Below are 12,646 nucleotides of genomic sequence, written 5' to 3' on the forward strand. Positions count from 1 at the left end.
AAGGAAATGGATTCTCCCCTAAAGCCTCCAGAAGAAACATGGCCCTAGTGACACTTTGAGTTTAGACTTCTGACATCCAGTAGTGTAAGAGAATAAATTTGTGTTGTAAATTACTAAATTTGTGGTCATTTGTTACAGTAGTAGGAAACTTACACAGTGGTCTTGGATAAAGAAAAGAGGCTCCAGGTGATCAACTTGAGAAGGGGTCAAGAGTGATGGCTTGTTTGGATTTGGGTCCCCGACAAAGGGCCCTTCAGAACCATGGCACCAGCATAACCCAGGATTTCAGCAAAAGAGAAGGTACTTGGTTGGGCTTATGTCTTGGGCTAGAGAGTGAAATTTCCAACACAAATTCACACACTTGAATTCAGGATAGACTGTTAAAAAAAATTAAAGCAATGTAGAAACTACTAGATCAGTGATGTCTAATGATGTTCTGCAAAGATGGGAATGTTCTACATATGCATCATCAAATATGGTGGCCTCTAGCTAAATGTGGCTAGTGTGACTGATGACCTGAATTTTTAATTTAATTTAAATGTAAATGATTTAAATACAGACATGTGACAAGTGGTGATCATATTGGATAGCTTTAGGTCAGCACCGTCTAATAGAAATATAACGTGAGCCACATACATAATTCAAAATTTTCTAGTAGCCGCATTTGACAAAAAGGAAAAAGAAGCAAATGAAACTAATTTAGTAATGTATATATATTTTAACCCACACCTTAAACATGTAATTTCAATATGTAACCAATATAAAAAGTATTAATGAGATATTTAGAATTCCTTTTTTCATACTTTTTTTTTTTTTTACAAAGTCTTCAAATTTAGTGTGTATTCCACACATAAAACACATCTCATTCCAGGGGTGCTTTGGTGGTTCAGTTGATTAAGTGTCCGACTTTGGCTCAGGTCATGACCTCATGGTTCGTGGGTTCAAGCCCCACATTGGGCTCTGTGCTGACAGCTCAGAGCCTGAAGCCTCCTTCAGATTCTGTGTCTCCCTCTCTGTCTGCCACTCCCCTGCTCATTCTCTGTCTCTTTGTCTCTCAAAAATAAACAAAAGTTAAAAACAAAGCCCACATCTCACTCTGGACTGGCCACATTTCTGGTGTTCAATAGCCACATGTGGCTAGTGGCTACTGCAGCAAACAATGCCAATATTAAGTCACTGATGAGGAATTGGGGCCCAAAAGGTGAAATGATTTGCTTCCAAGTTTATTTCTCCTGTAAGACCTTTTGGTCTTGGCTGCTCAGCTTCCCTCCAAGAGATACATAACTTCTGACAATCAGAAAGGAAAGAAAGTTTAAGTTTTTGTCCCTACCAACTTATTTCTGAATTCCTGCAGATAAATACTTAATGTAACTCTCAAAATATAGCCTGTGAATTGGCGGGCTGATTGGATTTCCAGAAATGGAAATGAAGAAGACGGTGCTGGGGAGAAAGAGAAGAAATTGAATTGATCTCCAGGAACCTGGGGCAGACTCAGGAAACAGCAGTGTGATGGGAAATAATGAAATAGACATTACAGAGGGTGGCCTCTCTCAGACTGGGGGTCTCCGGGGTCCACACAGATTGGAGCTCTCAGGATGTTTGCTAATATGCAAATGTCAGCCACCTGTGGGATCAGAGTTTTGGAGCAGTCCGGGGAGCTGGGAGAAGGCCTTCTTAATTGGGTTCTTAAATGATTATTACATGAAAGTGTGGGAGTCATTGAGCCAGGTTTATGCAAAATCTACAACAGGCTGAGAATTTGTAAAGGAGCTTGTATTGCCTTAGAAAATTAAAAATGCTTTGGTCCTGGGTCATCATTAGTCTAAATATGCTGGGCTCAACTGAAGGGAAAATGTGATGTCATAGGAGAGTTTCAAAACATTCTTGGCTCTTACAAATGGGCTTGAATTTGTGGATAGAGGGAAATCTCCCAGGCCTATGGGATTCCTTAATAGGCCGTAGGTTTCCTTTCTTTTCTTTTTTCTTTTTTCCTTTCTTTTCTTTTTTCTTTTCTTTTCTTTTCTTTTCTTTCTCTTTCTTCTTCTTCTTCTTCTTCTTCTTCTTCTCCTCCTCCTCCTCCTTCATGAAAAAGTCCTCTTTTGCTTGGTTTTTGCTGGTGCCCTCTCCAGGGTGATCATTGTTTCCACTTTGGTTTTTGCGGTGTTAAGAGGGGGGTTTTTTGCTATCACAGTAGCACACTCCAGCTTCTGCAGACTCCCCACCAGTCTGCAGCAGTGGTGGCTGCCCAGCAAATCCACAGCTGCTTGAAGGGTGCAGATGAGGAATACAACATGAAGAGAAGAAAGGCCGAAGGCTGAGGAGATGATGCTCCAAATGTCCAGTTCCATGAGAAATGCAAATGGGTCTGTCTCCCCAGGGGCACACAGGGGCCACGGAGACTCGGCTCTGTCAGCCACCAGAGAGTACACAGCTCAGTCATGTTCTTGCCACCTCAGAGAGAAAGGGTCTTAAACTTCCAACCCTCGAAAGCTCTACTGCCTCTGCCTGCCTTGCTAAAACGCAGACTTCCATTCTGAGATGGATGACCTCAGGGGCCCAGAGCCCTGGCTTGAGAAACCCCTTATCAGCTGCATGAAGTAACTTCCATTTATCACTCCAAACTCCGTTCTAAGGGCTTTGTGTGGATCACCCCATCTTATCCTTGTAAGAATCCCATGAGGTGTCTCGTATTTTCCTTATTGTACACATGAGCAGAGTGAGGATCTGAGAGGTTGTGTAATTTGCCTGAAGTTGTATACAGGCAAGTGGCAGTGGTGGTCCAACTCCGTGCAGGTTTAGCTTCAAACTCTGGGCTTATCCCTATCTAGGCTAGTGGTTCTCAAAGTGTAGTCCCTGGACCAGCATCAGCAGCCTCCCCTGGGGACTTGTAAGAAATGCAAATGTTAAACCTCCTCTCTAGATATACTGAATCGAAAATGGGGTGGACATGTCCAATAATCTGTGGTTGAAAAGTCCTCCAGGTGATGTGATGTATGTGTTAGCTTGAGGACCACTGTCCTGGGCTATGCCCCCCTGCCCCCCTCCAAGCTGGCTCTGCAGTGAGATAAGGTAGGCAGCAGTAAATTCCTGGAGAATAATATCAGGTTTGGTAGTGTGCTCCTGCAGCGAAAGAATGACAGTAGGGACGGCAATGACAGGCTCCCCACCTGGTACTGTCCCTGGTGGCCAAGAAGTATCACCCCTCCATGGGTCTATTGATTTATCCAAGTGAAGTGGAACCAAGACACATGAGTTCCCATCTAAGCCACTTTGTCATCGAGGGAAAGAGGACAAAAACCTGGGATCATGAGAGTTTGAGAAGGAGGTACAGGGACAGCAGAGCAGAAAGCCTGAAGCAGGTGGCCTAAAATGACCCACATATCAGGGGTAAGCAAATAGGTGGGACAGATGACCTAGAGAAGACATATCTTAAAAGTGAAGCCTCAGATAAAATTGCTTGTTCCCCTTCTCTTATAGCAGAAATCAATGACCGTGCTCCTGGGGCTCACATTCATTAATCCATGTGCAGAGAACCCCAAATGCTTGAGAAGTGAGGCTCATGGTAGGGGGGCCTGGTTGGGAGCATGCTTTATAGAGATTGTCGAGACCATTGGTGTAGATTAACCATGGAAGCACTTGCCTGGAAGGTGCTTTTGCGTCTTCTGCTACAGCAATGCAAGACATAAGGCATTTTGCAGGAAGCATTTGTGGGACTTTTTCCAAATCTAGTTAATTTCCGAATTTCCTCCATTTCATAGACCTGTGAAAAGGCACACATAGAGGGCTAGGGCAATAGAAATCTGATGGATGGAATCAGAATTGCTGATCTAGATAGAATGTTCAGACCGAGTTTTGCATTGTTACAGACAGTGAGATTGAGAAGATTCTGTAATTAATATTAATGATGCTCAGAGGATGGCCAAGTGCACTCATTTGGCATAAACCAGGACAGATGAAAGACACCCCAACTAACCAAAAGGAAGGAGGGCAGGTAGCCAACTTAAGCATCCCCTATGCTTCTGGCTTTGTCTTATTCGTACAAGTAAAATCAGGGACTATTATAACAGAATCCCTTAGCTGCTGTCAGAGATAATATCTACCTTGTGGGAAATGTCATGTCAGACTTTATATACAGTACTCAGGGGACCTACTCTGTGTTTATTGAAATTCATCTAATTACAATGCATTCCTCACTTTGGACAAATACTTAAAGCAGGAACCTTCAGATTTACATAAAAGATAAACCAGGGAGCAATTATTTCCTTGACTAAAGGGTTCTTCAGCTTATAAAAGGTGTCCCTGTAATATTTGTTTTAATTACAAGCTTTCCAAATGCATTTGAAATTAATCCCACAACTACTTTTTTTTATCTGTCTCTCACATATTGCATGAAGTATATCAATATTTGTTGTGTGTATTTCTTTTTTTTAAATATAACTTATTGTCAAATTGGTTAACATACAGTGTGTAAAGTGTGCTCTTGGTTTTTGGGGTAGATTCCTTGTTGTATGTATTTATTTAATAGATTTGCTCTTCCTGGAAGGTGCTAGCCTCCACATAGAGAGACGAGTGCACTGTGCAGATCTTCTGAAGACTGTTGAGTTCTGCCCCTCTCTGGGATTCTGACATGCATGTGACATCAAGTCCTCTCAGCTTTTCATTGTGTTTCAGCCATGTCAATCACAGCTGCCAAGGTGTCCTTCCCCTTGACCTAAGGTGTCCTACTTTATAATCATATATACCCGGTATACACACATGAGTGTGTGCACACACACATGTTGTTATTTAACTTCTTCAAGCTTTTATTTATTTATTTATTTATTTATCTATCTATCTACTTATCTATCTATCTTGAGAGAGAGGGAGAGAGAGAGCAAGGGAGGGGCAGAGTGAGAGAGGTAGAGAGAGAATCCTAAGCAGACTCCTCGCTGTCAGAGCAGAGCCTGACATAGGGCCCAATCTCACGAACCGTGAGATCATGACCTGAGCCAAAACTGACTGGGCCACCCGGGTGCCCCAAACCTCTATCTTAATTTCAGTTGGTTTTGGCAAGAGCTTGGGTGCAACTGATATTCACAAGTTAATCCATGAAACAATAAACAAATTAGTTTTGAAGGCCAGTTAGTACTTAGCGCTGTGAAACCAATACCCTTTACCTGGGTTGACCCACCCTGACCAGAACTCATAGAAGTTTGGCCAGAGTCAAGTCTGACAGTTGATGTGTCTTTGTCATCAAGAATGAAAATCCTGTGTTCACTCTATTTACTTTATGGTCTTAATATAAGTTTTTGCCAAAGCTCCAGGTTCATTATCAGTTGAGAATCTTGTTTCTACATAGCCCTGCACACTATATTCTGGACAGCCAAAGCACAAGCCACTCTGTTCCTTTGAGTATCCCCACCTCACATTCTGGGTGGAGTGTGTCCGGCAGGGGATCCTTCCCACTTCCCAGATTGGTATTTCAGTTTCATGTTCAACAGTAAGTCCTACAATAAGTTTTATTCTCTTCTTTTCATTTTATGCTCATCTTCCTGAGACAGGATATTACAGGAAAGTTGCTGAACAAAGTGAACCCCAGTTTGTTGAGAATGGATATCAAAGTATGTTGACCTCATGATAAATCAGAAGGGGATGAAAGGGACTGAGATGAGCTCAACTCATTTCCAAGCTAGACAAAGCTGTGGGGTCTTGTTCATGGTGGAGATCAGTGCTGACAAATCCAAATTTTGGAAAAATTTTATATGTGAGACCATTGTGGGATAGTCTTGTTGGGGCCTTGGGGACAAACCATACCTCTGTGGGTAGATGTCATGTTTCCAGGAAGGAAGCAGACATTTCCACCACCACTCATTCTGGAAAGAAGTCAAGTCAGGGGCATAAAATAAGAACTTTAGAGACTGACTTTAGACTGACACAAGAAAAAACAAAACAAGACAAAACAAAAAACAGAGACACAAGAAGAGACTTCTTCATTTACTCCACAGGAAGTCCTGGGATCCTGAGCAGGTGGCAGAGTGTTAGGTCAATTGCTCCCAGCTTCTGGTGAGCTGATTTGAGTCAGGATCCTTACTAGGTTCATTCCTGTGGGAAACCCTAGCCTGGGTAAACCAGCCATGGGTCCCTCAAGCTGCTCCACCCCTGCCTCGAGGTCCCTCAGGTAGAGGAGGAGGCAGAGAGACATGTCATTGCCATGTTTATTGCTTTCCAATGTGCCAGACATGTTCTTTTTTTTAATATGCACTATTACCTGAAAAAGAATTATGGTTACTCCCATTGCATAGATGAAGTAACTGAGAACTAGAGAGATCAAATGATTCTCCAGAAAGAAGTGGCTTCTATCCCCAGCCTATAAATGGCAGCTGTGGAGAGAGGAGGAGACTATCAGTCCTACTCTATGACTTTTCTTTCCTCCTTTCCTTCCTTCCATTCTTCTTTCCTTCTTTCCTCTCTTTTTTTGTTTTAAAGATTTTATTTTTAAGTAATCTCTATACCCAATGTGGGGCTTGAGGTCACAACCCCAAGATAAAGAGTTACATGCTCCATTGACTGAGCCAGCCAGGTGCTCCTTTGGCTTTTTAAACAGTTCTCTTTCTTCTCCGCAATTGGCCTCTCTCATTTGTCTTCCTGTTATGCCCCTTTCTTTGCCCCAAATCTAATTTGTTGGCACTGGAAAAGCATAGTTTAAAGCAAAGTTGTTACATTTTCGAAAGTAACCTAATCTTAATTTATCCTGAACCTTAGGTGAGTGTTCACCACAGTGAAAGCTAGAGAATACCTGTGCTCGGCAATTCTGGCTAAGAGCCTTGAATCCTTATTTTCCTTACAGCTGTCATTCTCAAGACTTAGCATGCAACAGAACCATCTAGAGCAGGACTGGCAAGCTATAGTCTGTGGGCCAAATACCCCTAATGGCCTGTTTTTCAGCAGACATGAGCTAGGATTGTTTTTATATTTTTAAATGATAGAAAAAAAATCAAAAGAAGAATAATATTTAACAACACAGGAAAGTTACATGAAATTTACATTTCAGTGTCCATAAATAAAGTTTTATTGGCACACAGCCATGTCCACTCATTTCCATATTGTCAATACTTTTATCCTGCAGAAGCCAGACGAACATATAGCCTGCAAAACCTAAAATATTACCCTTTACAGAAAGGGTAATTACTACCTCACCCTTGACAGAAAAACTTTGCTGACCTGTGACCCAAAGGGATTTTTAAAATACAGAGTGCTAAGCCCCGACCCTGGAGTTTCTAATTCAATAAGTCTGGGTGAGGCCAAAAATGTGTGTTTCTGATAATTTCCTACCTGATGCTGATGTTTCTGGTCTAGGGACCACACTTTGGGAACCACCACTGTATATAATGACTGGTTATGCCCAAAATGATTATTTGATTCCTATAATTTTGTTGTGCCTTTTAAATCTTGTTTCCAATTCTAGTGGAGGGCTGAAATGAGTCATACTTCTCTAGCAGAGTTTTCTTGATGTTCAAAAAGACTATGTAGCAGACAGGTTTAGAGCGAGTCCCTGGAGCCCAGCTTCTTGGAGAGAAGCCCAGCTCTACCACTTTCTGGCTTTGTGACCTTGGGTAAGTTTCTTAACCTCTCTGGGACTCAGTTTCCTTTTCTCTTAATATGAAGATAATAACAATAATAGCTTCTATATCTCACAAGGTTGATACAAACAGTAAATTGGTTAATATACATAACACATCTGCAAAGGTCCCTGGCATGTATTAAATGCTGTGATAATGCCAGATGTTATGGAGTCATCCCTGCCTGGGGCTAAGGTAGTACTCCTCAACCTTGGCAGAGTGTTGAAACCACCTGCTTTGGGTTGTACCTCTAGAGATTCTGATTTAACTAGTCTGTGGTGTGGGGTGTTGGGATCTTCAAAATTGTAAAGGTAAATTAAAATGGAGCACTGCCCAATAAAAATATAATGGCAGTTGCATGTGTAATTTTACATTTTTTAGTAGTCATGTTTAAGAAGGTGAAATTAATTTTAATAATGTCAATAACAATGTTTTATTGTTGATAAATAATAAATAAAATAGTAATTATATATTTTATTTAACGTAGTATGTCTCAAATATTATTATTTCAACACATAACCAATATCACAATGATTGAGATATTTCACTTTCTTTGTTTTCGTATTATGTCTTTGAAATTAAGTGTGTACTTTACATTTATAGCACATCTCAATTAGCCTGGCTACATTTCCGTGGCTGGGTAGGCACGGCTTGTGGCTTGTGGCCACTGCATAGAACAGCGTGGGTGTAGCTAATGTACAACCAAGATTGAGATCCACTGGGGTAAGGGCCCTTGCGGACCAGCCCAAAGCCATGGAGCTTCTTCTGACATTACTGTTCTTAACTTGAGTATAAAGTTTACTGCAGCTTCTCTCTCTATGGTTAGTAATCAGGTGTGGCCATTAGGACATTCAATTTAATCCAAGTTTAGTCTTAAAAACTGATGTCAATTTGAAAGCAGCAAGATCAAGTAAAGCAAATGAATCTATATGACCTGATGCCACCAGAGGCGAGAAAGACACTATGGGAACATTAACAGAGGACAAAGTAAAACAGTGATCTGTTTTGGTTCCTTCTCAATGAACCCATAGCTGGGTAAAGGGGGAAGGGGTGTTGAGTATCCCAGAAAAAAAAATACGAAGCAGATATTAAGCAATCCCTTGACATTCTATGCCACATTTTGACTCAGAACTTTCTGACTCCAAATATCACTGAATATTAAGTAGGTCAAGATGCTTTTGAAAAGAGGAAGAGGAAGAAGAAGAGAATTCACCCTCTCCGTTCTTTCCTACAGTGCTCAACTAACCTTCAAAAAGAATAACCTTGTAAATTTATTGTAAAAGCAAAAGATATTTCCAAAAAGATAAGAACAAAGATCTGTAGTTCTACCACTTAGAGATAACCACTATTAGCACCCAAGTGTGTACTATTTCAGAGCTTTTTGGTGCATCCACTTACACATATTTTAATAAAAACAGTGTCCAAGAGTTAGCACTCTTTTATAGCAAGATTCTTTGTCACTTAACAACATTTTTATATTTTCAAGTAATTTAATAATCTCCTGCAACAGCATATTGAACCTGTGTTTGGCTGGACAACGATCTACTTAATCAATCCCCTATAACTGTATATATAGGCTGTTTCCCTCAAACTGCTAATCACACCACAAATGCTAATGCCAAAAGAAGAACATCCCTTGGTATTTATTTATTTATTTATTTATTGTAAATGTTTATTTATTTATATTTGAGAGAAAAAGCATGCACAAGCAGGGGAGGGACAGAGAAAGAGAGAGAGACAGAATCAGAAGCACACTCCAGGCTCCGAGCTGTTTCCAGGTGCATAGCCTGTTGTGGGGCTCGAACCCATGAACTGTGAGATCATGACCTGAGCTGAAGTCTGATACCACCCGAAGACTGAGCCACCCAGGCACCCATCCCTTGGTCTTTAAATCTGACATCCTCTTGCCTTAGAGCTAGCTGGGCAGATGCAGAAGAAAAGGACACACTGTTTTATCCACACGGTCTCACTAAGCCTAACACATTAAGAAACACTTTTTTTCAGTTTATTTATTTTTTGCAAGAAAGGAAGGGTGTGGGGAGGGCAGAGAGAGAGAGAGAGGGAGAGAGAGAATCCTAAGCAGGCTCTAGCATTGTCAGTGCAGAGCCCGATGTGGGTCTCAAACTCACCAACTGAGCCAACATCAAGAGTTGTACACTTAACTGACTGAGCCACCCAAGTGCCCCAAAATCCCAAGCAGGCTCTGCACTATTAGCATGGAGCCTGATGCCGGGCTCGAACTCAGGAACTGCAAGATCATGACCTGAGCTAAAGTCAGACACTTAACCAACTGAGCCACCCAGGCGCCCCTCCCCCATTTTGTAGTTTTTCTGGCTCAGAGAACAGCCAGCAGGGTGCAGGGTGCAGAGGAATGCATAGTAATGCCGTGGAAATAATGACATCAAATGATACTGAACACCATTGTGCCACCTTCAGCAGACACCAAGTTTTCTCACTGCTCTGCTCAGAAGGACCTGCAAACCCCAGAGGGACTCTGCTGCCTCTTAATATGTCAACAGCAGCTTGTGCTTGGATTTGAATTGGCTTCTCTCTGGTCTTAGAATTAATCACTTCTTTCAATAGAATCATTCCTGCAATAGGTTTGTGGGCGGGTTGAAAAAAAAAGTAATAACCCAAGAAGCCTCAAAATTTAAGGTGTTAGTTTTTCTGGCTTATATAATTTACATAATTATTTGTTCATGCCGCATTTGTATATCACTTCTCTGATTGCTTTATACGATGTGAAATTTCCTGGCAATTCCCCAAATGCCAGCTTCTCAGACTGAGTATGCAGGTTTCAGCCCATGGCAATAAAGCAAATAAATGACTGCAGGACTGCCCGGCATTCAGATAAGGTAAACACCAGCCTTTTGAGCTCTTATACTGAATTGGACACCTCAGTTTGGGAGAACAATATCTTTTCTATTTTATTAATTCTATTAAAACTATTCATAGGAGGAAAAACCAGGTTTTATTAAACTTGGAGGATCAAGATAATTCACCCTTAGCTAGGATATGGTGCACCTGTATCTTTGTGGCACATATAAGCATTATTAGAGAGTCACTTTTAAGGGGAGCTGGTAAACTTACATTCAATCTGTCATATAAAAATTCAATAAAACAAGTATTTATCGCATCTTTATTCTGTGCCAGGCTCTCTTTGCCAAATCTCCAGAGAGAGGAGCAAGAAATATTCCTGCCTTCAAGGAGTTCATGGTTTATGGAGGGAGATACACACACACATGCTATGGGATACGATTCTAGCTGAGGTAAGTAGAGTGTGATGCTCCAGGAACATCCAGAGGGAGTAATTCATCCGGCTGGTTCTAGCCTGCCTCTCAAGCCCCATCAGACCTTCTATTTGAGAAAAGACTGCCCTGGCTGCAGTAGGGAGGAGGGAAACCAGGTAGGACACCATTTCCATCATTCAGGAGGGAGTGAGGGAGTCTTGGTTCAGGGAATAGAAAGAAGTATGAGTGAAGGTTGGCCCAGTATGTGCTCTTTCTTACTAAGCTCATAGTGCTTCCGAGTGTACTTGTTTCCACATGTGGGTTCAAGAACACTTATTTTGGGGAAAAATTGGGAAGATAAGCAAAATACAGGCAATAAAATTGTAGATGCTGCCTATGGAAAAGGTTAAATAGGTATCAGCTAGTGAAGAAGAAGTACACGAATGCATCCGATCAATCAGAAATATTTCCAGCAAGTTCAGAGAGGAAAGCTGACTGGCCAGTCTATGGTAAGTTAGCCAGGAGGGAAAAAAAAATGTCCCCATTTAAAACAAAGTCAGATCACTGGCCAGAATGAGTTCTTAAATGATGATTTTAAATAAACTCCTGGCCAAAAGGCACAATTCCTTGTTTCTTCTTTTGTTTATTCACTAAGATTATGGGTCTCAGAGCCAGCTCACCTGGATTTGAGCCATGGCTCTCACACCGGCTCTGTGACTTGGCACAAGTTGCTGAAACTCTCTGTGCATTGGCGTATTAATAGTACTAAGGTTGTGCTCAAAAGGTTGGGGTAGTAAGTACATGTCTTACTGGATGTGAAGCTCCTAGAACAGTGCCCAGCACAGAATGCTTAACTGATGTGGGTTCCTTCTATCTGCACGCACACTGTACTGAGCACTCCCATTGTAGCAGGTGCATTTGAAGTCCTGGCTTTAGAGACTAAGACGCTCCTACTCCAACCTCAAGAAGCCCATAGTCTATTGGGGATGATAAGTGGGAATAAATGATTGTAGGCCAATATGGCAAGTGCTACAATAGGAGTAAGCACCCCATACTTTGGAGAACAGAGAGGAGGATGATGAGGGAAGGCTGAGCTGAGGCCTGCCACCTACTCGTCACAGCAAAGCCCACTGGGCTTCAGTGGGCCTACACTCCCCTTAATCCCCTGTTTCCTTTTCCTGCACAAACTTCCTCTGTCAGCACCCTTTACTGTGGGAAGGGGACCCCAGTTTCTCCTAGATCCTTTGTTTAGAAAGCATAATTGGGTGATCTCACCCTGCCCTATCTGAATGAGGAAATAAATAAATAAGCGGATGCTTCTGGCATAAGGAGTTAGGTGTGCGCTCCCCCTTGGGACTGGGAAGGAGGAGGAGAGTGGTTCTGGAGAGGACACTCACAGATCAGACCTAAGTTTTAGTTAAATAAACAGAGGCATCTCAAGGCCTTGGTGAAGATGCTGGGTGAGGACAAGACTCAGAGCGAGGTGAGGACAGGCTGGAGTAGAGTTTTTGTGTTCCTTAGGTACATATGGCACGGGGGTAGGCAGCTAGTGAATTGAAAAAGGAAGGAGGGGATGATGTAATGGTTTTACACTTTGTACTTTAAGCCTAGCTACCGAATAGCCCTATCAGTCAATGACTCGAGTGGGCAAGACCGCAATAAAATAGTGACATTTAGAAAGCTTCGTTTTTTTTTTCTTTTTCTCGGAGTCCATTGACCTATTGAGTAGACCCTGTTTACTGGGAGATCACTGAGCAGAAACCTGGAGATACTTTGAATCTCAGTGGATTTGGCAAAGCTATTGGCTCTTTCTGTTGC

At 41.9% G+C, this 12,646-nt stretch overlaps 1 protein-coding gene across 2 annotated transcripts in view; it reads right to left on the reverse strand.

The window, feature by feature from the left end:
- LY86 (lymphocyte antigen 86) overlaps positions 1-12,646 on the reverse strand; it is a 60,915-nt gene that overhangs the window by 12,699 nt on the left and 35,570 nt on the right. The gene's annotated exons all lie outside the window — the stretch shown is intronic.

This window comes from Panthera uncia (genome assembly GCF_023721935.1).
Source record: "Panthera uncia isolate 11264 chromosome B2 unlocalized genomic scaffold, Puncia_PCG_1.0 HiC_scaffold_25, whole genome shotgun sequence".
NCBI classification, from domain to species: Eukaryota; Metazoa; Chordata; class Mammalia; order Carnivora; family Felidae; genus Panthera; species Panthera uncia.